General features: G+C 52.0%; 1 protein-coding gene across 3 annotated transcripts in view; it reads right to left on the reverse strand.

Moving 5' to 3' along the window:
- Positions 1 to 23,175, reverse strand: part of BCL9L (BCL9 like) — a 44,185-nt gene extending 21,010 nt beyond the window's left edge. For all 3 annotated transcript variants that reach the window (XM_083480918.1, XM_083480917.1, XM_083480916.1), the window contains exon 1: positions 23,048 to 23,175. The gene's annotated coding sequence lies outside the window, so the exon portion shown is untranslated. The remainder of the gene's footprint in view (positions 1 to 23,047) is intronic.
- Positions 23,176 to 27,053: the final 3,878 nt, after the last annotated feature.

The following is a 27,053-nucleotide window of genomic DNA, read 5'->3' on the forward strand; positions in this document are numbered from 1 at the left end:
TCCTTCTTATGTACCTGGCCAGCTGCCGTGAGAACAAGATGCTAGACTAGATGGGCTTGTTTTAAATTCTTACGCAGATTTTGTTGTTTGCTTTCACCTGCTGTTTCAATGGATTGGCATTACTGGGTTTTGCTATCTTGTTCAAAAACTCTTCTCTCCTGACCTCATATCTACTGAGTATAACAGTTAGTGTCTCACATTGAATATAAATAATTTGAAGAAAGGACTCTTAAGAATTGAAAACAGAGATGTTGTATGTACTTTTCTCACCCTTTAAAAATAAAATAAAAGTTTTTTTTTAAAAAATGGGGTATGTTTTTGCCACTAGCCACCCTGAAACTTTGATAAGGAAAAGCATAAACATAAAAAACATAAATCCTGTAAAAAAGAGAGAAGCAAAAGGATTCCAACTGCCAGTGTTTTCCTCCCCAATATAGAATCACAGAATTGTAGAGTTTGAAGGCACCACACAGATCATCTAGTCCAGCCACCTGCAATGCAGGAAACTTTTGCCCAAATTGGGGCACGAACCCACAACCCTGAGATGAAGAGTACCAGGCTCTGCTGACTGAGCTATCCTTGACATAATTCCTTGTTTACTTTAACGCCTGGATAGCTCAGTTGGTTAGAGCGTGGGTGCTGATAACGCCAAGGTTGCAGGTTCCATCCCCGTAAGAGTCCCTTCTAACTCTACTATTCTATGAATACAGGTCCAATTTAAGTACATTAATTTCAGTGTGTCTGTTCTGCATAAAGCATCACTGGATACTACTCCTTGCTACCGTTTCCTTGTTATAACTTGCATTGCTTGTTCAAAGGACAGAACAGAGGGCAAGGCCAGTACAGGGACCTAATTGCACAGGCCCAGGATGAAGCATCTGCGAACTGCACAAAGGAGCCCTCCCACCCTTGCACACACACACACCCCGGCTGCCCATTCCAGGATACTCCTTGGCAGCCTCTCTTTCCCACCAGGAAGGAAGCCCAGGCTGCAATCACACACAGGCAGCCCTTTCGTTTCTCAACGAACATTTCTTCAGGTTAGTGGGAGGAGATTCTCTCCTGTTCAGCTCTGCAGAGGGACAACTTGAGCAGGTGAAGCTCATGGGATCGAACCTGGCCATTGGAGCAGTACCCCCCTCCAAAAGAAATGCTGGCTGGCTTTCTTTTTTTTTTAATATATATACTTTATTAAGGATTTTCTTGTTTTACAGAAGTGTAGTGCCTCGTATTTTTTTTTTCATGTAACATTTTTACAAATCCGTTTCATTTGTTGAGGCATTAGGGGGAGAAGAAAAGAAAAAAGAAAAAAGAAAGGGGGGTGGAGAGAGGGAAGATGGATAGGGGTGGGGTCGGGTGGCGGTGTTTCTATTATGTTTAATGTATGTAGAGTTTGGTGTCAGCGTTGCTTGTGTTGTTCACTTGTGTTCCTTTGGTGGTGAGAGAGGTTGGGGTTGGCCTAGGGTGTGATTGTTTGCTTGTGATTGGCTGTGGTCATCTTTGTTTTCGTGTGTGAGTGAGGTGGGTGGGTGTTTCGGATCAGGTTAGCCATATTGATTTGTATGCTGTTGGTGGATTATTGTCATTGTCCTGTTGGGCTGTGTATGTGATAAAGGGGAGCCACAAGTGGCCCATGATGCCCAGATGGAAAGAGTCTCGTCGCCTGCTTGCCTATTTCCCTATGGGAGTTTATTTTCTTCTTTCTTTGGGGGCTAAATGACAAGACCCCAATAAGGGCAGTATCACATCCCTTGTCTAAAAGGTAAAGGTAAAGGGACCCCTCACCATTAGGTCCAGTCACAGACGACTCTGGGGTTGTAGCGCTCATCTCGCTTTATTGGCCGAGGGAGCTGGCGTTTGTCTGCAGACAGCATGACTAAGCCGCTCCTGGCGAACCAGAGCAGCGCACAGAAATGCTGTTTACCCTCCCGCCGGAGCGGTACCTATTTATCTACTTGCACTCTGACGTGCTTTCGAAATGCTAGGTTGGCAGGAGCAGGGACGCCATAATGGGGATTCGAACCACCAACCTTCTGATTGGCAAGTCCTAGACTCTGTGTTTTAACCCACAGCGCCACCCGTGTGTCCCCCCCCCTTGTCTAAAGCAGAAGATAATTCCCTCCCCCCATTACCTTTCAGCAAAGACAACCAACTTAAAGGAGGCAGGGTGCCTCTCCCCATTTTAGTTACTTCAAGTATTTATACACTGCTTATTATTCATAATTCCTAAGTGGGGCACATAATTTGTTTTGAGAGTAAGGACTGGTGTGATGAAGGGCACGTTTGTGCTGTGATGCAGGGCCTGTTCTTGCTGTATGGTGGGAGAAACCCATGCCCTCCCCTGGCAACTGTCTGCCTCCCCTGGGAGTGAGGCTCCCCTCCCATTTGGGGAACCGCAGCTCTGGAATTAACCATTCAAGGCCCCAAACTGCTCCTAAGAAAGATAGTCAGGCTGCACCCCATTTCCACAAGTGGTGCCTGACCTATACACCAGTGATCCTCAACCTTGGGTCCCCGTTGGACTACAAGTCCCATCAACTCTGACCACTGGGGCTAAGCTGGCTAGGAATGACAGGAGTTGTAGTACAACACCCGCTGACCCAAACTGGAAGAACACTGGCAGCTCCCTACATCTTTTGGCATAAGAACTTTTAGACAATGGCTGGTATTTCGGTAAGGAAGAGAACATAAGAATCCTCTCTGCTGCCCTACAGTCCTTGCACCTCCTAGTGATGGGCAAGGACCAGTGGCAATATTTATTCTCCTTCCACTCAAACTGGTTCCAAATTCTGTGGCTTCCTAGGGTTGTGCCTGCAAGCAAGCTTTAAACCCCCCCCCCCCATATTTAATAACATCATTCAGATTTGCTTTATTTATTTCAAGGGCACGGGTAAGAACTGAGGTGCTCAGAAGTCTTTGAACCCTCCCTATACAAGCAAACTGTTTACAGGTCAGCTGATGCAACAGCTTCTACGCCACTTCTTCCCTCGCAAGAGAAATATTTTGAAAACAGAGAAATTTACAAAAAAAAGCAAACTTAGGCCACTGTACTTTGCAACAGCCTTCCCCCCGCCCTTCCCTGAGGCTGCTGCCTTCAAGATGTGCAAAGTAATAATATTTACTGCATTTGTATTCTGCCTTTCCTCTGCAGGGCTCTAAATGAGGTACGTGGTTCGGTTGCTGTTGTTGTTCTCACAACAACCCTGTGAGGTAGGCAAGCCCGAAAGAGCATGTCTGCCCGAGATCAGCCTGTCAGCTTCATACCTGAGTGAGCATTTGAGCCTAAGGCTCTCCTTTTCTAGTCACAACACCCCACTGGCTTTCCAAGGGCCCAACCAGACAGACCCACAGGGTCTTTCCCTCACCTAAGAAAGCATTATTCTAAACCTGCCAGCACAACCAGTGATGCACTGGGTCAATAAGCCACCTGCTTCTGCTCCTCAGCACCAAGCTATTGCCAGGCCTCAAACAAATGGCTGGCAGCAGGTAGCTTGTTCCTTCCAGTGGGTCCCATGCTGTGCAAGTGCTTTCTAAGGGAGCCAGCAGGCATCAGGCAGGAGATGCTGGAAAGTACCGTATTTTTCGCTCTATAAGACGCACCAGACCACAAGACGCACCTAGTTTTTGGAGGAGGAAAACAAGAAAAAAAATATTCTGAATCTCAGAAGCCAGAACAGCAAGAGGGATCGCTGCACAGTGAAAGCAGCAATCCCTCTTGCTGTTCTGGCTTCTGGGATAGCTGCGCAGCCTGCATTCGCTTCATAAGACACACACACATTCCCCCTTACTTTTTAGGAGGGAAAAAGTGAGTCTTATAGAGCAAAAAATACGGTACTTTCTGACCAGTGTCTGCAACAGGCCAGAGGGGTACTCACATGCCCATTTCCAGTGCCAACATATGGCCACAGAGAACATGCCTACCAGGGTGGATTTGATTTAAATTGATTTAAATCGCTAGTCAGTAAGACTTGATTTAAATCATTTTTTTGCAGAAAGACTGATTCTTGTTGGTATAATATTTACAACCAGGTGAAGGTTTCATTTTTGGAATAATCAATTTTCAGAGTAGTTTTTACAGCTATATCAGAAATTACTGATTTGGTTATGCTATTAGAAATACATAGACAGATAATTATGAAATTATTGTGTGGTTTAATAAGTTTATATTTGGACAACTTTTCTGCAGTACTTTATTGGAAGGGGGGAAACAATCATTTACTTAATAACAATTTAAACTTTTTTTTAAAACTGAAAGAATAACCTAATGGCACATGTATCCATGTTTTTTAACTGATGCGGTTAAACAATTAAAAAAAAAACTTAGACTGAGTTTTAGCACACATGAAAAACTTAAACAAATCCTTATTTCATGATGAATAGCCTTTGGACTATAATGTAACTTAAATAGAAAACTATCTTTAGAAAGATTTTTTCCTCCAAAAGCATTTTATTTTTAAAATCCAATTTAAATTTAAAAAAATCCCAATTTAAATTTGAAAAATCCGATTTTTTAATTTAAAAAATCATTTTTATCCACCCTGATGCTTACTCCTGAGAAAGACCTGGCACCCAGGATGACCCAAATCCATCACAGGCTCTGGAAAGGCAGCACCATGCAGCTCCCCCCCTGCCCCCCCCCTCAGAATTATATTGAGAATTATATTGAGTCAGAGGAGAGAAAATGGAGGTGGGGATTGGGAAATGGATAGATTTCGTTTTGGGGGGCCTCAACCAACCTGCAAGGGAGGCCTCTTGCTTACTTGAAAGCTAAAGGTCAGAACTGCCTCTCTTTAGCTTTTGGGGGGGGGGTTCTGAGCAGAGGAAGGGGTGGATGGGGGCTGCTTTGCTCTTCTGTCTTTGGGTATTTTCCCAGTTGAAATCGAATACCCCACTGCAAGATGCTTGCACCCAGAAGGAGAAAGAGACACATCACTATTTCAACCATTTCCCAAAGCCAGTCACACTGGTCTTTACTGAGAAGAGGAGTGTTTCTACACAAAATGGCTAGGAAACCCCTGTGCTTTTTAGTGGGTAAAAGGTAAAGGGACCCCTGACCATTACGTCCAATAGCGGACGACTCTGGGGTTGCGGCGCTCATCTCGCTCCATAGGCCGAGGGAGCTGGCGTACAGCTTCTGGGTCATGTGGCCAGCATGACTAAGCCGCTTCTGGTGAACCAGAGCAGCGCACGGAAATGCTGTTTACCTTCCTGCCAGAGTGGTACCTATTTATCTACTTGCACTTCATGCTTTTCTGAACTGCTAGGTTGGCAGGAGCTGGGACCGAGCAACGTGAGCTCACCCCGACACGGGGATTCGAACCGCGGACCTTCTGATCGGCAAGCCCTAGGCTCAGTGGTTTAACGCACAGCATTTGACAAGCGCTACAGAGATCAAGTAGCCAAGCATTCCAGGTTGGAGCACTTGATCCTGAAGTGCCTGGCAGACCCCAGGGGAACCAAGAGGGATCCGTCCCATATAGTAATCAAACGGTAACAATACAAGACCTATGCTGGAGGATGCACGGAATAATTGGCCTCTGAGAGTCAGATGGTTTCCCTCCTTTATTTTATTTTTTTTTATGTGAGAAAGGAAAGGAAGGGGAAAGCAAAACAGCCACACAGTCCATGCTGCATAGAGGGCCACGGGGTTTTTAAGCAGGTAAGGTAATGGCAGGCTTCAACATTCCGCATTAAATTTAGATTTCACCTTGAGCCTGTTTATTTTTAAAACCACCGCTATGACACAGTTGAAGCGTAAAGTTTTGTTTTTAATTCAATCATTTATTCCCACCACACAGACACAAGCACACACTTACCGGGGGGGGAGGGGGGAGTGAGTGAAGGAAAAGGTCTGCTAGGCAGCCTGGCACTTTGTTCCTGGGACCCTATTGGGGGAAGTTCCTTTTGTGCGGCCCCTCCAGAACAAACCCACCATCACACACACACACACACACACACACACACACACAGCCCAAGCAGCTCACACTTCAATTTCGGTCTGAATGGTCGTTATTGTCCGCTGCTCCAACAGAGAGATGGTAACACACTGCTGCAGCCGCTGCAGCGTTTTGGGAGTCTTTACACATGCTAATCAGGTGAAAACTCCGCCTGGAGAGAATTAATATTTAGCAAAGTTCCCGCAGTTTGCTCATACAAGGATCATATTGTTGATGCTTCCACATCACAGTCCAAGAGAATTCTCCCAAGTTTTAAGGAATGAGGCTGGTCTGCTTTAAGAAACTGTCTCTGGTTCCTCGTGCAAACTTCCCTGAAGCCAGGGCCATAAAGGCTTCCAGAGTCCTGGGTGCCAGCATCCCACCCCCACCCACCCCTCTGAGGAGTCGTCCGGGTGCCAAGGATTTTTTTCTCACTCCTGCCAGCAACATTTCCTAACACACACTTCTCAACTGAAAGTCTTGTGCAATAAGGGGCAGGCCCTCCTTGTTTACTTGAGTGTGTGGAGCTGCTCTGGGCCAATAGCTTTTGAACCCATAACAAAAGGAGCTGGGGAGAGTTAAGAGCACCCCCGCAATTGCCCAGACACCAGGCTATCAATAGACAACAGAACCCTTTGTAAGGTGCAGAAAAAAGTAATGGAGTTCAGACCCAAAACAGCACAGAGCCAGTGAGAGAGGTGACCCACACTTGCTATTCTGCTCCAACAGACCCAGAGTGGTAGGGCTGGGGGATATATTGATATATCGTTCAAAACTGGTCTGAAGTCCATATCATGATATTGGTTTCATAATATTTGACCTGGCAATATATCATGAGTTATTATGTGTGTGTACACAAGCACACTATGCAAAAATCACGATGTGGGGGAAAACCACAAAGCCAGCCAATGCCTCTACATAGCTCCATCCTTATTTCAGACAGTGTAATATATTGGTATATTGCAATGTTTAGCAAGTGATATATCATGATGCTGAAAACCAGGTATCGGCCAGCCCTATTCTGTGGCACCTTAAAGCCCAACAGACATACTGTGGCATAAGCTTTTTTGTGTCCACTTGATCATTGGATGAAGTGGGTTTTAATCTACAAAGGCCTGTGCCATAATAAATCTGTTAGGTTTTCAAGATGCTACAAGGCTTGGTGATGCTGTTTTTAAACAAAGAGGGAGCTCCCCCCCCCCCACCGGCAGTGCCTTGCCTAAGGAAGCAAGTGCCCGCTGGCACTACAGCACTACACAGGCATTGGCACTGAATGCAGACCAGCCAAGGAGCAGAGGTCTTCCTCGCTGGGGACCTAGCACCAGCCAGCAAGGGCTGGCCCAAGAGGTCCCTTCCTGCAAGACCCGCTGGGGGCTGGCAGGATGCTCAGGGCTTTCAGAGAGAGTGAAGTCCCTCTGGCTGGAGCTGGCTGCTCTTTCCACCCGGTGCCGAAATACCAAATGCTGCTGCTGCCACCCAGCTTGCTCTCCCCATGGAGGAATCCAACCAGCTCACGCTTGTTCCAGCCCCAAGAGGGGAGCGGAGGCAGCAAGAGCTTTGTTGTGCATACACGAAACTGTCGCTAAGTGAAGAAAGAAAGAAAAAATCCAGGCGGGAGGGAAAAGGGGGAGAAACCACAGTTTGATTTCTGGTGGCCAGCCAGCTCACTGACTCAGCCAGTTTGGTTGCCTGCCATGCACAGTTAAAAACAAAACACTTTCCGCAGCCGGGAACCAGTGGGGGTAAGCAGTGGGGCTTCTGGGGGGGGGCAGAGCAAGGAGCAGATCCTGCATCAGCCACGGGCAGGAGAACACTGCAGGGGGGCACTGAGTGCTAAACTGTGGCATCCCTTCCCAGGGTCCTCCTAGTTTCCCTGAGCTGGCAAAAAGGAGACTATTTTCTATTAATGACACTAGGAAAGGTTCCCTGGCTCCAGAGGGCTTTACACAGGACTGCTGCTGCTGCTGCTGGGGGCCAGGAGCTGCCTGTTTCATAGCAGGTACCCCCTGGTGGCACCGGCTGAATGGCAGAGCATCTACGCTGCATGCATAAGGGCCAGGTTCAATCCCCAGGTAGGGCTGGGGGAAACTCCTGCTTGAAACCCAGGGGGAGCAGCTGCCAGTCAGTGCAGCAAAGACAATGCCAAGCTAGGTGGACCGAGAGCTGGGACAGCTTCTTGGGTTTCTCCAAAGCTTCCCCCACAGAGTTCTATCCGGGACAGGTTATTTCGTTTGCGATGCACTAGCCCCTTAGAGCAAGAAATCCCGGTGATTAAGCAGTATATAAATAGCTCAAATAAAACAAACAAGCCCTCGGTTGCAGAATGTCAAGCCGGGATAAAATATGTGGCTCTTGCAGAGCAGCTTCAGCCCTGCAATGGGGAAGGACTGGCTGTGTGCCATGCAAATGTAACCCTGAGCAGAGCAGGACACACCAAAATGTGTGAGACCCTATACATGGGACAGCTCTCTACTAAGGGTAGTGGTGACTGCCTGCCTGCTCCACAGGACTGTTGTGGCACTGCCCAGTGCTACCTCACCCCTAGCCCGGAGCCCATGCTGGAGCCCAGCAGAGGAAGGAGGAGCCCGAGGCAAGGAAGCCCGCTCTGGAGCAAGAAAATGGCTGCTTTGTGGCAGGCGTCTCTTGCAGGCTGGAGCCTGAAGGTCTGGGAGCAATTTCTGCCTCCCACGTGCTGGGCTGAGTTTGTACTGAGGGTCTAAGGTCAGTGCTTTTCCAAAGCACTCTGGGAAAGACGCCAACTGGAGCAAACTGCTAACACCCCCTCCTACCGCACTGAGCAAGCTGTGGCTTTCTTAACCCATTGCAGGAAGCAGCCAACAAGCTCTGCTCAGTCCCAGCAGGGACAGTTGGCCTTCCAGGGTGGAGGGAGGGGGGAGAGGGAGAGAATCCTGAAGACATGCAACAGAAGCAGCAGATGGCAGAGATGGGCAGCAGGCTGCAGATTCGCCCACCTGCAGACAGTCGCCTACCAAAAAGCAAGCAGCACTCAAAACCTGCACTTTGGGGCACATCAGACCGTATCTAAAGCAGACTCCTTATTGGCCCAGACTCAAGCCTGGGCACATGCGGGTTTTCCATGGGTAGGATGCTTCAGCCCCCAGCAGCAGAGGGAGGGAGGGAGGGAGGGAGGGAGGGAGGGAGGGAGGGAGGGAAGGAAGGAAGGAAGGAAGGAAGGAAGGAGGCAGCCCAATGAGAATAGAATATTGCTCCTCCCTCAGAAAATGTTGTGTGCATGCACACAGCATGCTTCCAGGGTTATTGGTCCATCTCTGCACTTCTCCAACTTATATTCTCTTCCCTTCTCCACCCCCCAAAGTAGGATATCCCAGCTCTGACTGGAGCAGCGTGTAAGGTCACTTGAGGGCAGCATGGCGGGATGTTATCACGGTGGACAGCTGTACCACTTACTGAACTGCAACCAGCAACACATTCTCAAGGCAATCCAGAGTTCCCCTGACGTTGCTGATTGCATCAGCCCCCCTTCCAGCGGAGACGGAAGCAGAGAAAGATGAGACTTCAGTGGCAGGCCCAATCCTTTACATGCTGAGCAGCATTAGAGGCAGGAACACAAACACGGAAGCAGAAGCAGGCTGGTGTGGCAAAGGAGCCCCCCCCCCCCCCCGTTCAACTCAGACAGGGCTCCAGCAGAGGGCAAAGACAGCTCCCACAATATACGCAGGAAGTCTACCCTCCTGCACTTGTGATGATGCTTTCTGTCCCCATCATCAGTTCCCCACACAGCTGCGAAGCAAGGGCAGTGACAATTCCACACCCCACATGCCCAGGAGGTCCTTAGCCAAGTGCTCTCTAGTTCCCAGGGAACTCTAAGGCCCCAGGCTAAAGCAGCACACTGCCCACTACTGTCAAGAGCCGGAGTCAGGTGAAGGTCAGCAATAAAAAAACACTGGTGTCAGTGAAGTTAACTCTTTATTCGAAGAAACCAAAACAGTGCAAGCCTACTGATCCCAGCAACTCTTCCCGGTAGGCCTTGCCCCAGTGAGACAGTTGCAAGGACTGAAGGTCCCCGCCTTTCCACAGATGCCTAAGTCCCCTCCCCTCCAGGGTTTCCCCCAAACAACCAGAGACTGTGCCTGCACAGACTCTCCTCTGCCCTCTTCATCTCTCTGCATGTTCTGGGAGAGTGAGGAGAGCTGGTTGCAGCAGGAGGGGGAGATTCCCTGGATTCTCCAGCAGCCTACCTCATCTCTGTCTACTGGCCCCTGCCCTCCACTCCAGCCTCTGAATCAGGCCTGCTCTGTGTCCCAGCCTCTTCCTGCTTACTGAATCCTGTAACCTCTTCAGCTTCCTCCTTCTTCCAGTCTTCTCCCTCTGACTACTCATTGTCTTCCCACCACCAATGCCCTGGGTCTGAGCCTTCTTCCCCTCAGGGATTACCCAGCTGGTGCTTTCCATTACTTCTCTGCATCCAGCCAGTCCATGACAACTACCTGCTCCACCTCCTGAAAATGCCACACTCCTTCCAGCCTGCCCCATATCCCACTAGGTAATGTTGGCCTGCTCCCCTTGCCCATCTCTCATGGCATGCAACCAGCTTCCTTCTATCCAGAAAGTCATGTAAAGGCTTGCATCCTGTCCAGCCATCCCATGAAACACAGTAATTTTCAGTGAGAAGATGGAGAGCACTAATGCCAGGGGTGCCAGCAGGGTCAGGGCTCTCTGTTCAGAAGAATTAGCAGAAGGGGCCCCAAATGCAGTAGCAGGGCAGGCTAACCACATTGGCAGTAAGTGAAGTAATACACGTCATCATCTAAAGCAGGGGAAGGGCAGCGTTTGAAATTAGCCAGGCGCATTTTGCACCTGGTTTTCGACCACTTGCAGCCAAGTGAAGATGCCTGGGCACCAGGATGACACCTTGAAATGCATACCTGGGGATCACTGGATCTAAACTGTTTTCACACACTAATACCCCACCCTGTAGAATTCTATCAGTTATATTTTGTCTGCACCATCAGAATGAATTTCAGGAACCAAAATGCTTTTTCTATGCAGCTTGAGCAGGAGCAGTCAACACTGTAACAGGTCAATTATGTGTGGGCTGTCCTTGGATTAAGTGACTTTGCTTCTTTAAATTCCCCAAGTTCTTAACTAGCTCAAATTGTCATCCGAACTAACCAAACATTTAACTGAGAATCAAGCTGTCAGTCTATTGTTTGGAAAACAGTGGCGTAGCGTGGGGGGTGCGGGGGGGCCGGCCGCACCGGGCACAACATCTGGGGGTTAGGGTTAGGGGGCACAAATCCACGGGTTAGGGGGCGCAAATTACTTGCCTTGCCCCGGGTGCTGACAACCCACGCTACGCCACTGTTGGAAAATAAGGCATTAGAGCCGTCTTGCCCCAAAATGGCAACTAGGCATTCCATTTTGGCAATTGTAACCTTGGTTTAAGGAGTCACTTGGCACCTACCGTAGCTTATATATCTGTTTCTAACCCTGGAGTCGGAAATGACTTACCGATAACTGCACCACTGCCTAAGATTATCTCTTCCCAGGCAGGTAAGAACACAAGAAGAGCAATGGCCCGTCTTAGTTGTCAAGCAAGTCGACTACCGAACGCCAAAAACCCGGAAGTAAGTGTTCCAATTTGCCAATGTTTTTCGGAAGTCAGAAGTCCGACGCGACTTCCGCTTGAGTGCAGGAAGCTTCTGCAGCCAATTGGAAGCTGCACCTTGGTTTTCGAATGGTTTCGGGAGTCTTAACGGACTCCCGGAACGGATTAAGTTCGAGAACCAAGGTACCACGGTATTCAGAAGCACGCCATCTCTGACAGTAGAGGCAGAACATATCCATCAGGGTTAGGAACCGCTGATGAGCAAGGGTTGAACCGCACTGCTGGCAAGGCTTTCTGACACCAACAGCACCTCCAGAGGGAGCACCCTGGGAAAGGCACAGATCACCTGCATTCAGGGTGACCCAACCCAACCTGCTCTGCAGCCACAGAAAATTGGTAACAGCAGCAGGTTCAGGTGGCTCAGAGCTGACAGCTGATTTCCAAAGCAGAGCAGGAGCTGGGAAGGAAAGGTACTTGGTTCTCTTGCCCACTGTAGTCCACACAGCATGCCCCCTACCTGGAAGTAGGGTTCTTCTCGCTTCCCTCAACCAGGCAACAGAAGCCTCAGGCCCCAGCCCTAGCTGAGCAGGAATGGCACATCACAAACTGCACTATGAAAGCCAGAGAATCACCTGGGACGGAATGGAGCATCCCAAGAGTCCTCTGTGTGTGTGTGTGTTCCTTTAAAGGGAGGTGTTGAACCACCCTGAAGGCTGCAGAAATGAAGGGGGAAAAACCTTGTGCGCAGACCCTGAGGAAATCCCCCAGCCACAGAGCTGCAATCCAGAGAGGAGGGCTTCCAGTGGTCAGCGGGTGGAGCTCCAGCACTCCCTATCCTGCCCCACTGGGAGCAGCAGCCGCCTGCACCGCTGCCGCTGGTCCAGTTCTGCAAAATGTGTGCTCACATTTGCAGCAGTAGCTGCCTGCTGCCCGCCCGCCCCCAACCCTGTCCCTCACTGCTGGGCTCGCCTCAGCTGCCAAATCAAATTGCCTTCCCAAGCTGCATTCCTGACAGAAGGAAAGAGGCGAGACCTGAGAGGGGGGGACTGGCGCGAGGCCTCCCTCCACCCAGGGCAGCGCACTTCCTCTGCCTGACGCTCATCCACGACGACTGGGAGCAGCTGATGCCGGAGAGAACCGCAGCCTCTGCAGGCAGCCAGGCATCTGCCCCTGCGCCTGCAGAACACACAAAGGGCAGGGGGAGAGGCCCGGAAGGCAGCGGGGTGAAGGGGGGGGCTTGGGAGCATTCCCACCCCTGGAAAGCAGAAGCGGCCAGACTGGCTTGGCCTGGCCAGTCCCACTTCCCTCCCCTCCGGCTTCTTTTCACAGAGGGAAAGTCTCCTGAGCTGACAGAACAACACCCCCCCCCATGCTCCATTTTATGGCACAGGAGATGTGGGAGGCAGTCACTGCCCACCCACCCCCTTCCCCGGCCAGGCAGAAAAACAAGCCGAGCTACAAAGAGCTCCCCTCCAAAGGGCACTTTGGGTGGGCCAGACCAGCCAGCCTCTGCCCAGCTGAAGCCTTGGCACTTCAGACCCTGCGCTGTCCTCTCTGCTTCTCCCATCACTCTTGAGAGAGCAGAGTGCCTCTGCCAGCGCATGGCATAACAGGACAGAGCCCGCCTACTGGGTTCAGGGACGCACCCAACCCAAGAATAAAAAGTCACACACAGAGACACACAGGTGGAACCCCAAAGGTTGCCCAAGCTGCGGCTAGCCCAGGGCAAGTTCCTCATCGTGGCACAATTCCGAGCACAATTCAAAGTGTTGGTGTTGACCTTTAAAGCCCTAAACGGCCTCGGCCCAGTATACCTGAAGGAGCGTCTCCACGCCCATCGTTCTGCCCGGACTCTGAGGTCCAGCGCCAAGGGCCTTCTGGCGGTTCCCTCATTGTGAGAAGCAAAGCTACAGGGAACCAGGCAGAAGGCCTTCTCGGTAGTGGCGCCCGCCCTGTGGAATGCCCTCCCAACAGATGTCAAAGAGATAAACAACTACCTGACATTCAGAAGACATCTTAAGGCAGCCCTGTTCAGGGAAGTTTTTAATGTGTGACATTTTAGTGTATTTTTTGTCTTTGTTGGAAGCCGCCCGAGTGGCTTGGGAAACACAGCCAGATGGGCGGGGTACAAATGAATTATTATTATTATTATTATTATTATTATTATTATTATTATTATTTTATTTCTTCCTTCTGCAAGTATCTCACCTTTCTCATATCATGGAACCCAGGGTGGCAGCACACCTGTGGCTCCCAGGTTGCCGCTGCAAGCAGCACCAAGCAGCTGAGCAGAGCCACTGTGATTCACAAACACAACACATGCCAAATCCACCCCCTTCTCAATCTCCTCCATGCAGGTTGCAGTTTGGCTCATTCGCTCAAGTCCTCTGCATCCTTTTTGCCCAGCTGCCTGTTCCATTCCCTGCTGTGCTCTGGCGTGGAATGTTGCTTTGAACTGCAGGAGGGGAGAAAGTGGTGGCTCATGGGTGGGCTTCTACAGCTATGTGCTAGAGCATTCAAGGAACTGCCTCCCCCAGACCCCCTCGCCACAACTCCACCAGCTCATAATCTGCCTCCTGACCCACACCCAGTGGGGGAGGATGGTACTCCCTTTCAGAAACTCTCCCCCTAGCAATCAGGAGACCTTGGCCCTAGGAGATACTACATATCAGTGAGCTGGGCAAATACACCTAAAGTCTCTCACCAAATCCTCAATCTCAGCCCATACTAGGCACACCTCAGAAACTCTGTCTGTCTTACAGAGGAGCAATTTATGAAGAACTGGTGCCATACCAAAGGCATGCTGGAAGGAATGCGGGGAGCAGGAGCCAGAGACCATAGAATCAGAATTGCAGAGTTGGAAGGGACCCTGAGGGTCATCTAGTCCAACGCTTGCAATGCAGGGATCTCAACATGGAAAGATTGAGGACTAAATCATAACGGCTAACATAAACTTGTTAAGTACAATTCCTGCTGCTACACTAGCACTGGCAACATACCTGGAAGTGGGCTGAACCCAGTGCTATACAGAGGGGGAATCCACAAAAAAGACATTAAGATCAATGTAGTCTCCACTCCCTATCCCAGCAAGAAATGCTAGGTTGTTCTTGCCATCAGTGGGGAGCCTGGTCACCTGTGCCTGTGTGACACAAAGAGGTGGCTAAGCAGAGGTCAGCTTTGCAGCCAGTATCCCAAGAAAGGAGAATTCAAAAAGCAGGCATGACATGCAAAGCTTAGAAATTCAGCTGCCAGTTTTAATCGATCAAACTGTTTTGATTAACTGACGGAAGCCTCCGATTACCTGAATCGGCATGACTGGGGGGGGGGGGGAAGATTCCTCAACTCTTGGAGGAATTTAAAGCACCACCCACACAGCCTTCTTCCACCCTCGTCTGACCAAGTCCTCCCCTCCCCAGGCTCGTTTCTTATTTCAACAGAATGCTTGTCCCCCAACAAGGAGAGGAAATATAATTTCAATAGCTTTATAATGAGAAATAATTCTTTCAACATTAGCGGAGAAAGACAGACTTATTGAGTTCCTAACTCTCTCCTATCTCCAAGTTTAAGCCATGCAAGCTGGCTTTCATCTGTATTTGGAGCCTAGAGCTCTTGACAATAATCAACAGAGAAGCTCAGGCCTAAATAGTTCAGCAGTCAATAGCTCATCAAGATTGTTGACCAAGCCTTCCAGGACATCTGCCTCAGAATGCAGAGGAACTGTGGACTCCAAGCAATCACCACAATTGCTGCATTGGTTTAAAAACAAAACCAAGAGCCATGCGCCCAGTGCTTCAGCACCATCCAAACAGAGAGGCATTTATTGGAGGTTCCACATCAATCAGTCCTGGAGTGGAGGAGAGCCCTGGAGGAATGTCTACTGTATGTGCAAAGATGGGACGGATTCTGTTAACTATGTTTGGGATAAGCGCGTCTGCAATCAAAACAGCCTGAAACTGCAAAGCCAGGCTGACGAGAATAAATAATAGTAGTAGTAGTAGTAATAATAATAATAATAATAATAATAATAATAATATATTTGTATATTTATATTTATACCCCACCCATCTGGCTGGGTTTTCCCTGCCACTGAGGGCGGCTCTCAATCGAATATTAAAACACAATACAGCATTAAAATAATAATAATAATAATAATAATAATAATAATAATAATAATAATAATAATAAAAAATTTGTATATTTATATTTATACCCCACCCATCTGGCTGGGTTTTCGCAGCCACTGAGGGCGGCTCTCAATCGAATATTAAAAACACAATACAGCATTAAACATTAAAAACCTCCCTAAACAGGGCTGCCTTCAGATGTCTTCTAAAAGTAGGATATTTCCTTATTTCCTTGACATCTGAGGGGAGGGCTTTCCACAGGGCAGGCGCCACTACCGAGAAGGCCCTCTGCCTGGTTCCCTGTAACCTCACTTCTCGCAGTGAGGGAACTGCCAGAAGGCCCTCGGCGCTGGAGCTCAGTGTCCGGGCTGAACGATGGGGGTGGAGACACTCCTTCAGGTATACAGGACCGAGGCCGTTTAGGGCTTTAAAGGTCAGCACCAACACTTTGAATAGTGCTTGGAAATGTACTGGGAGCCAATGTAGGTCTCTCAGGACCAGTGTTATATGGTCCCGGCGGCCACTCCCAGTCACCAGTCTAGCTGTCGCATTCTGGAGTAATTGCAATTTCCAAGTCACCTTCAAAGGTAGCCCCACATAGAGCACACTGCAGTAGTCCAAGTGGGAGATAACTAGAGCATGCACCACTCTGGCGAGACAGTCTACGGGCAGGCAGGGTCTCAGCCTGCGTACTAGATGGAGCTGGTAGACAACTGCCCTGGACACAGAATTGACCTGTGCCTCCATGGACAGCTGTGAGTCCAAAATGACTCCCAGGCTGCGCACCTGGTCCTTCAGGGGCACAGTTACCCCATTCAGGACCAGGGAGTCCTCCACACCAGCCCGCCCCCTGTCCCCCCAAAACAGTACTTCTGTCTTGTCAGGATTCAACCTCAACCTGTTAGCCGCTATCCAAGAGCTCAAGACAATTAAGGGTCAAGTCAACCTGCCCCTATTATTTATTTCATAAAATTTATATACCACTTGATTGTAAACAACAACAAAACCCTTACAGTGGCTTATGAAAAGGTGAAACAATAAAATCAAGGTGGGCCACAGGGCACACCAAACTATCAAGCTCCTCCGTATGATCCACCACAACAACACCCCACCCTCTTGTGGTTATTTGCTGTCTGCAGAGAGGTGTTAGAAACTCAGATATACAGTGGTACCTCGGGTTAAGAACTTAATTCGTTCTGGAGGTCTGTTCTTAACCTGAAACTGTTCTTAACCTGAGGTAGCACTTTAGCTAATGGGGCCTCCCGCTGCCACTGGGCCGCCGCTACACGATCTCTGTTCTCATCCTGAAGCAAAGTTCTTAACCCGAGGTACTATTTCTGGGTTAGCGGAGTCTGTAACCTGAAGCGTCTGTAACCCAAGGTACAGTGGTGCCCCGCAAGACGAATGCCTCGCAAGACGGAAAACTCACTAGACGAAAGAGTTTTCCGTTTTGGAGGTGCTTCGCAAAACGAATTTCCTATGGGCTTGCTTCACAAGACGACAATGTCTTGCGAGTTCCTGCTGGTTTTTTCCCCCTTCCCCCCCCCTTTTTCTAAGCCACTAAGCCACTTATCAGCTGATCCAATCAGCTGAAAGCCGCTAATAGTGCTAATCCGCTAATCCTTCAATGGGCTTGCTTCGCAAGACGAAAAAACCGCTAGACGAAGAGAATCACAGAACGGATTCTTTTCGTCTTGCGAGGCACCACTGTACCACTGTATAAGATAGGCACCAAATGGCTCCTTAAACCAGAGTTACAGTCACCAAAACGGAATGCCTAGCTGCCATTTTGGGGCCAGGCGGTTCCTAAGTCATATTTTTCAATACGACTTTTTGGTTCCTGAAATTCATCCCGGTTGTGCAGATAAAATGCCAGATAGAATTCTACAGGATGTGCTGCTAGCGTGTGAAAAGAGTTGAGATCCAAGGATTCCCCAGGCATGCACGTCCAGATGATGGAGATGTCAGGCACCATCCTGGCACCCAGGCTTGGTCGCAAGTAGCCGACAGCCCCATTCAAAATGTGCCTGGCACCTGGCAAATTTTGAACACTGCTGCAGAGGTTTGTGTGGCTGCTGGCCACCGTGCCTCCTTACAAATGCTGTACCTGCACATGTTCAAGTACATCCTTCTGGCAGCCAGGTAGCATGTGGGGGCAGCTGGGAGGGGCAGCCTGGTGTCTTCACAATGAAGGGGAGGAGAGCCACAACAAACTGAGATGTCAGCCCCAAAGGCAGGTTCCGTTCTAGGCTGCCCAAGCCGGAGCAACCTCTTCAAAGCCCTGAAAGTTAGTGGCAACTGCTTCATTTAAGCACCAGCTAAGGGGCTGGTACCACCATGCTGCACTGAGGGCAACCCCCCCCCCCCGCCCTGGAAGAGGCTGCTGAAGATTCAGAGGGGAGCATAACCAACTAACAAGAGGATAGAAGCAAGTCTGAGATGGGGAAGGAGGCCGGCGACTTGAAATAGATGTGAAGCTGATAAGAGTGAAAACTTATGAAAGATCCGGGAAGAGTTGTGTGACTCATCCAAACATGAGCCTCCAACGCCCTGTGAAGGGTCCAAAGAGCGTCCCTAAACTCTGGGTTAGAGCATCGCACCCCTGCTCCATACTCCTTTAATCCAACATTGAATCATTGAATTGTAAAGTTGGAAGGGCCCCGTGGGTCATCCAGTCCAACCCCCTACAAGGCAAGAATATGTGACTGTCCCATAAGGGAATCAAACCTGCAACCTTGGTGTTATCAGCACCCACTCTAACCAACTGAAGGTTTAGCAGGGTCTCAGGTCGCTGGCTGACATCTAGAATGCTGCCCTCCCTTGACGGACACCCACCCACTCACCAGTTTCCATCACTTCTGTAGCCAGGATCCTATCCATAAAACCAGCACGGTCTTGCTCCTCATTAGAAGCGATTCTTGAGAACGGGGAGTGGCTGGGCTACATTAGCCCCCACCCTGGTCTCTCCCCTTTCAGCTGGGACCCCCTCATAAAAACAAGAGACAGCCGTTACTGGCATTTCCTCCCTTCAGAAAAAGGCTGTAAAATTTTCCAAGTGAAGCCAAAGATTGGGGGGGGGGGGTTAGAAGAGAGAAGACGAGGAGGCTCAGCTCATTAGCAGCTGCATGGGGAGCCCCTGGAGCAGGGTAGGAATAGGAGGGAGGGACGCAGCCTCCTCCTCCTCCTCCTAATGCAAAACAGCTCAGTCCTGGGAGAGAAAATAAGAACCAGGCATAAAGCAAGAGGAGGAAGAAGAGGAGGGGGGTAGTCCTTGGCTTCTCATCAAGCCCCCCTCCCATTCCAGGAGCCCCCCTCCCTCCCTCCCCACCACCACCCTGGCCCTGTCGCAGACACATTGGCCAGCCTGAGATGAGCTGGCACCCGGTAGAGGAAATTCCAGCTCTGTTGCTTCTGGCAGCCAAGCTGGGCTTTGGCCACAGTCGCTTGGAAAGCCTCGACTCAGCACTTTTCTTGCCATGCAAAGAGCCAATTCCAAGCTGCACCCCCCCCCCCAAGAAACACATACACATACTCTTCACCGCTCCCACCCCCAGCAGAGACCTCCACAAGCAACGCTGATTTGCTGGGCATTGCACCAGGCCCCAGAGACTTTAGGTGGCAGCTCCTGTTTGGGCTGGTGGGAGCTCGGCTTGCCTGCCTGGCCCAGTGGATTCCTTTGCCAGGGAGGAGTTCAAACCAGGCCACAGTCAAGCAGGCAGGCAGGACACAAGCTGCTTTCAGCCCGCCGACCCACCGCTGCTGGCCACTGGTGCAGCCGTGGCAGTTCCAGCCAGGCTCAACTCGTCTTGCCCAACACCCAATAGCAACACCCTGAGGCCAAAGCCCAGCTGGCAAACGGTTCTTTCCCCCTCCTCCTCTTCCTCCTGGTTGACTCAATAGGAGGCAGCCTGCTCTGGGTGAGGCCCAGCCACATTTGCGGGAGGAGCACTATCACAAGATGCCTGCAGAAATTTGGAATCCAGATGCAACAGAGGTAGCAATGGAATTCCATCAGTCCCCATACTCAATGGCTGGGAGGGCACATACGTCCTGTCTCGAAGGCTCAGTGGTACAGCATCTTAGTTTGTCCCATCCTAAAACCCTGGGGAACCCACTGCCAGCCACTACTGAGCTGGATGAACCAATGGGTCTGATTTAGTACAAGCCAGCTCTTTACATCCCTTCCTTCTCCACAAAGAGTTTTTACCCAGCCCTTTGGGCAAGGAGTATCCTGCTGGGACTGAGGATATCACCCTAGTATCATTCAACAGCTGAACCACCCCAGCAGAGTAAGGAACCCCTTTGCAGCCATTCCCTGGATCAAATTCTACCTGCTCCCCTCTTGAAGATCAACACAAGAACAAACCTACCAATAAAGGTGGGGAGAAGGGAAAGAGGTGCATGAAAATTCTCCACGAGACAGCAAAGACAGAAACCCAGGAATCCATGAAGTGTCAAGGCAGAAGGGTCAGGGCAATTTTGAGCTGAAAGCAATGGAAACTGCTGCCTTCATTAGCTACTGCTGAAATCCAAGAATGCCAGCCAGGTTTTTAGCCCTCCAAGTCCCACTTAGGCTGCCTGCTTGGGCCTAAAGCAGAAGATCAAGAAGATGATCAGAAAAGGACAAAAAGCAACCATGTTTCAACCTCTCACTCCCATGCTCCTGGCCAGTTTCTGAGTTTTAACCACACTTGCAGGGACAAGTGTGTTGTGCCTAGCAGCTGGCGCAAGCTCACACACTTTGCCCACTCAACAGTTCACATCCCCATTGTTTTGGCCTCAGCACCCCTTCCCCAAAGCCAAATGCTCATCTTCACACCACAGAGGCATGTGTGTGGCAGAGGCTGCAGTCGACAACCCCACAACTAGAGGCAGAAAACAAGACCAGGAGAATCTCAGGAGTTCAGTGGCAGAGGGACTTGGGGCACAATGGAAAGACACTCAAAGCCTAAGCATGCAGCCGCTTCCAAGGAGAGGCAACCCAATAACAGGAGACACACAGTGTCTGCTACAAACAGTGCCAAGAAAGAGAACATGCAAAGGAATTGAGGGGGGGTGCTGTCCTCAGACATTCAGCAAACAGAGCCTGTGGCTCAGCAAACAGTGCACATGGCCACCCACAAGGCCTTACAGCTCAGTCCCGGATATGCTCCCTGCCAGGGCACCTTTAGAGTCCTGAAGATGGAACAGGCAACACCCTCCTTAGTGCCAGGTGAGAGATCATAGCATGAGTGATCCAGGGAGTAGCAACAGTCCTATGAGTCCAGATGACTGGAAAGAACCAGCTGTAGCATGGACAGGTCTCTCTCACCACCAACAGCCACAGTGCCCATTTGGCTAAATGGAATTCTGCTCCCCTCGCCCCCCCCCCCAGCTACATCTACCAAAATAAAGAATATGATTTTTTGCACACATAATGAGGTAGGCTAACCCAGCCCATCCAACATCCCTGTCAAGGCTGGGCCAAGGCTTTTGGGTTATGCAAAGAGTGGGGCCACACCATCTGAGAGGTGCACCCCAGGACCCCACAGCGTCACATGCAATTTGTGGATGCATCTCTCAGGTGCATGTCTCTCTATCGCTGGCACTCCTGAACCTATGACCAGATGACTAGCTAGTGCCAATAAGCAGCCTTGTCTGCAGACCACCTCCCTGGTGGCAGAAGCAGCACCTTGACACCGCAGGGGGTGGGGGAAGGGCAGAGAAACAGGCCAAAGATCTGAGTGGAGGGAAGCCAGATGATTCCCAGGAAGTTGGAAGTTTTGTGCCGCTGCTAGCAGCCTGCAAGTGCCTGCCTGCCACCTAGGGCTGCAATCATACTGTGCAGGCAAAGTGTGGGGAGAAGAAGACTCCCAGAACATTGTGGAACTTACTCTGGATCACCCTGCCCAAATCTGCCAGGAAGGAATCACACCCCAGTGTAAGCAGAGGCAAAAGCACAAATCAGGCAGCCCAGTTGCCCAAAGCAGACTTGCCAGTCACCTCCAGGCTGGTCACCTGCAGAAAGCAATAAGAGCCTTCAGGTAGCCTGGCAGGGGAGACCGATAACCTCTCTGCTTCTTCTTGACCCATACAACTAGCCCAGGTATATAAAGGCAAGAACTCTGTGGCACTGCAAGTCAGGCTGCCAAGACATTTTGGCAGCCTGGGACCGCAGTGGCCCCCAGGCTCAGCCTACCAACCCAAGAGCTGGCCTGTTTCATGACTCCGAGTCAGCCTCCTCCATGCAGCAGCTACCTTCAACTGGGTCAATTCCTGAAACCACCTTGCTTGGGTCCAGAGACCATCCTCCTAACAGGTCACCTGCCCCAACTGCCAGGGAAAATGTTAAAACATTACAAAGCTATCCCTCAGCTCCAGACTTGTGAGGTTTATGGTAGCGCACCAAGACACAGCTTGTTCTCACAGGCAGATCATCACAATCCAAACCCGCCCCCGCCGACAGCCAGGAAATAAGTGCCAGGCGCCTCTCCATTCAGAGGTCAAAGAGGGCTCCTGGATCGAGACATCACCACCGCTCTGTTCAAGTCACTCTTCTTAGGGTCACATACACACACAACCACGTGGCTTGTTCCAGGCCCAACATGGAAGTGGCACACCAAGGAAGCTCACAGACCGACCTTGCCCAGGGCTGGTTCCTCTTGTTGGGAAGGCCAGCAGGAGAGAGATCCACCGGGCAGAAGATGACAAAACTACATGGGATTTGGTGGCAAAGGGCACTGCTGGACACTACAACCACATGGCTCTTACCACAGGAGGGCTTTAGTCCCACCTGGAAACACCCACCAGAAGCCAGGAGGAGTTTGAGTTCAACATCTGGGGAAGACAGGGCCAGGTTCTGGCACCCAAAGGCTTTCCTGATTTCTTCTCCCCAGCTCCACACGCAACCCCCTGCAAAAACCTCCTGCCAAGATGCAGCTTCCCCTCCGAGGGTCTCAGCCAATGGCACCATTGCCATCGTTGCCCTAAGAAGCGCCAGGTGAGCTGCTCCACGGTGGCCGACTGCTCGCACCGAAAGGCAGGGGAGCAGGCACGCTGCCCCCGTCCCAGCCACGCCGGGAGTCAAGTAGCCACCCCTGCCACTGCCAGCGGAGCCGCAGCAACAGGAGCTCTGTCCCGTCTTGCCTGCGAGAGGGACGCGTCACGTCCCCAAGGCAGCTCGCCCCGACGCGCAGGCCTCCTTCCTGCGAGCAGACGGTGCCCAGAGGCCACGCACGAAGGCCTCACCTTGCCCGCCGCCGTCTCGGGGGCAGCCCCCGGGCTCGGGCTGCTCGAGGCCCGCCGAGGCAGCCCAGGCGCGGCCCAAGCATGCAAGCAAGCAGCCTGCTCGGCGCTCGCCTGGCACCGCGGCTCCAAACAATGCCCCGCTCGGCCCAGGGCGCTCCGCCGCTGCTTACCTGCTCAGGAGAGGCCGCCGCGGGGCTCGCCCATGGCCGCCGCAGGAGCACCGCGGTTGCTGCTGCTCGGCAAGGCGGGGGCACAGGCGGGACGCGCGGCGGCGGCGGCGGCGGCCGGTCCTTCCCTTCTTCTCCTCCTCTTCCTCCAGCGCCGCCGGGCCGCCTCTTTCGCTTTCACTTGCCGGGCCGCGCCGCGGAGGCGGCTCCCGCGTCGCCCCTTCGCGCTGCCGCTGCGCCTGGCCCGGCCTCGCCCTGCCCAGAAGACGCCGCCGGTGCCAACGGGCAGCGCCCGCCGCCGCGTCCGCCTGCCTCTGCCCGCCTCCGACTGCTCATTTGCGGGGAAGAGAAGCGCTCGCTCCGCTTCAGACGAGGAGCTACTCCAGGCAGGCGCCGACGCCGCCGTGTCAAAATAAGAGCCGCCTCCTCCTCCTCCTCCTGGTTCCGCTTCGACGAGGCCTCCCAGCGGCCTGTCGGGGACCAGCACCCGGCTGGCAGCGAGAAGGGCGGGCGGGCGAGCGAGCAACGAATTCGGCGCCCCCAGGACCGGCACAACTGCCCAGACAGAGGAGGCGCCGCCCCGTACTCCTGCTTGGTAGAAGGCGCGCTCCACCTGGGAGCCACCGGCGGCAAGCGAGCAGGCTGGCTTCCTCGACGGACTGCAAGCTGCAGCGCCCTTGGCCGCCACCAAGCACCGCTCGCTCTACGGAGCGCAGTAGCCCACGGCTGGCTGGAAGGGCCACCGAAGCGGTTGCTGTCACCATCCGCCTGCCTTGCGCAACGCCGTCGCGGGCGGGAGGACAAGCTCAGCCCACCCGAGCTATTCCCGGCCGCTCTCCTCAGTGGGCGGCCCAAAGCGAGCTCGGCCGTCGGAAGGACCACTTGGGGCTTCCCCCCATCGTCGTCGCACTTGGCTCGGACTGCTAGATGTCGAATGTCCGAAAATTTTGGGGACAAACGCAAAGGCTGGGTGTTCGACGGCCCTGTTTCATTGGCGCGCACGGGCCCTGGAGGAGAGTGAGGGCACGTGCGCGCCCCGTCGTTAGAAGGCGCCTCCAAGGATCCAGCTTAAGGAAGCGATCAAAGTCTGCACGTGTTGTGAGGCAGGGCGAAGGAAAGCCTTTTCTCACGAGTGACGGCGTCACATCCTTGAACCAACCACGCAAGTGTGATTACAAGTGTGGTTCCAGGTCGTTTATAAGCCAGGCTTAGCGCGTGGACATAACTTGGTGGACATATGGGGGTGCGCGTTGTGTTGAAAGAGAAAGGCAGTTTTAGAAAGTGACGGAACCCTTTAAATACCCAGAGATCCGGATGCCCGTCGCTGTTCTGTGCCGAAGATAAACAGGGACTGCGGCGCACGTGGCGGGTGGGAGAAGGGAAGCGAGTGACTTAATCGGGGAACCCAGGAGTCCGGGCTGCCTGGCTGCTGCTTTCCTGCCCGGTCGCGGGAAAGAGACGGGGCGGGACCCCGAGTCCTCCCGAGTATTTGCGGGCTCGGCCGGCGCAGGAAATTTTGGCAGGCGCTCTTAGCTGGGACTCTTATCCTGACAGCGCGCCCTCCTCCCAGGTCGGGCCCGGAGACGTCGGCAAAGCCGCGCCAGTAAAGCGGGCGGCGGGCGCCTGCAGCTGCGCTCTCCCTCCCTCCCTCCGTGCAAGAGCGGAGTCCGCTAGGGCGGCCGCGGGAGACCCGCAGGAAGAGCCTTCCTGGGACGCCTCCGGGCTCTCGGGATGCCGTGGGGCAGCCTCTGTTGAGGCGCGGCTCGTTCCTTGGCGGCCAGGCCGGGCCCCCGCTCCCTCCAGCGGAGTCGAGCAGCACCCAACGGACTGAAGGGAGACAGAGAGCGCGCCGCCTGGCGCCCAAGGCTCGGCTAGCAGCGGCTCCGCCGTCTGTCCCGCGCTGCTACCCCCAGGCGGGGAAGGGAGCGGCTTCCCCACCGGCAGCTGCTGGTGCGTCCCGTCGGAGCCAGAACACACACCCAGCGGAGCCTGCTGGCAATGCCAGGTCCCAGCCGGGCAACGGATGAAATAAATAAAGGTGCCTCTGAGCGTGTGCAGAGTGGTTTTCTGACCTCATTGAGCAGCCAGGCCCAGCGCACCTGAAAAGAAAAAGTGGCTTCCAGGTGTGATGTGGGCAGAAGGAAATCATGGCAGGTTCTGGCATCTTGTTCTTGCTGGGGTGGGGAGATGATCGGGGACTGAAGCAGAAGGTTTAGACATAACAATATAAAAAAAATTCCTTCCAATAGCACCTTAGAGACCAACTAAGTTTGTTATTGGTATGAACTTTCGTGTGCAGTGTGCATGCACACGAAAGCTCATACCAATAACAAACTTAGTTGGTCTCTAAGGTGCTACTGGAAGGAATTTTTTATTTTGTTTTGACTACGGCAGACCAACACGGCTACCTACCTGGTTTAGACATAGACGGACACTCCATTAAAAGTGATTTGCTGTCATGGCAAGCTTACTGTTATTTCATATATCTGGGAGTTTTAAGGCTGTTTTTCCTTGCTGTGAGAACCAGGTCAATAAAGCATCTTGAAATTTGTGGGGAACTACCCCTCGAATTGAGGCCCCAAAGGCCTTTTTGGAGCTGGAACCCCAGTCTGGGTCCTTTGAAAGCCCACTCACTGCTGCCTCCCTCCGTGAGCGGCAAGCCTGCAGGTTTCAGATGTTCTGCTGGTGGAGGATGGAGGCCTCTCATTGCCTCTCCAGCCCCATGGGCTCCCCTTGGCCCCTGTTACCACCCACCCTTCTGCTGCCAGGTCTCAGGGGCCTCTACAACCTCTGCAGAAAGAAGACAAGGAAAGGGTGTCTTTAGGATGCTGGTGATATAGTGAGAATCCTGTTCCCATGGCAACAGGAGGATTCAGTGGAAGAAAAGGGGATGTAAATCGGATTATCAGGTGGGGGGGATGTGGAAGGCCTGACAGGGCCAGAGAACAGCCACCTGCAGCTTCTGCCGCCGCCTCCTCCTCTCAGTCCCTTGTCCCCATTCTGGGTCTCTGTGCCAGCATCTCCAGCCCTGAATGCCAATAGTCTCCCTTTTGCCAGTGGTCTCTAGGCTGCTGCAGAGACCCTGGGTCCGGTACCTCCCTGATGGCAGGTCTAGGGTCTGCTGAGGGTGGGAAAGGAACTGTGGGTTAAAGGCCCTGAGTCAGAGAAACACCAAACTGCTCTTTAGCAGTTTGAGAGACTCCTAGGATGTGGGTGGAGAGCTCCCCACTGTAATGTTATGGCTTTCACCTGTGACATGTAGATGTGTAACAGGAAGGGGATGCAGAGCATGTGCCCAGGTGAGCACTCTTGAGACCAGACAAGGGGCTCCAGGATGACACATCAGCCTCACAATTGTTTTCTGGAGGGAGGATCGGCTCTGGAACATCTAAAAGTGACAGCAGAAGTGAGACTGCCTTTGAGGATGTGCAGAGTGCCCTCCCTTCATCTAGCCCCTACTTGCCTGGATTGGAGCAGAGCCCCCAAGTCAAAAGGTTTTGAGATTGTTGGTTGGATGTGTGGCTTCACAGCCATATTCTATTTCAAAGTTAGCTGCTCTGTGCCTGCAGCAAGAAAAACCAAGCAAAGGCCGAGCCAGGGTCCATCAAATGTCCAGTTTGTGGGAAAAGCAAGAAGTACAAGGAGGCGGAGATCAAGCATCATCACGGCTGGTGTGTGTGTGTAAAAAAAAAAAAGCATGCTGCTCCTTTAAATGTGCCTAAAGTGTTGTCAGTAGATCTGCCGAGGTGGAAGACTTAATCCCCCTGCTCCCTCCAAGACCCTCTCAGCCACTGTGATGGGATAATTAGATGCGAGGGCTCAGTGCAGACGATGCTCCAGTCGCCTAGCAACTAATGGTTCCCATGGAAATGGCAAACCACAGCCTCCGAAGCAGTAAGTGAGCAGTGCAGCAGCAGAGCAGGGCAGGGAGAGATGCCTTGACTCTTCGCTCTGATCCTCCGCTTCTCCTGCAGAGGCCTGGAGGTATTACGGGAAGAGGGGGAGTGGA

Source organism: Podarcis liolepis (assembly GCF_965112155.1).
Source record: "Podarcis liolepis genome assembly, chromosome: 16".
NCBI lineage: Eukaryota > Metazoa > Chordata > Lepidosauria > Squamata > Lacertidae > Podarcis > Podarcis liolepis.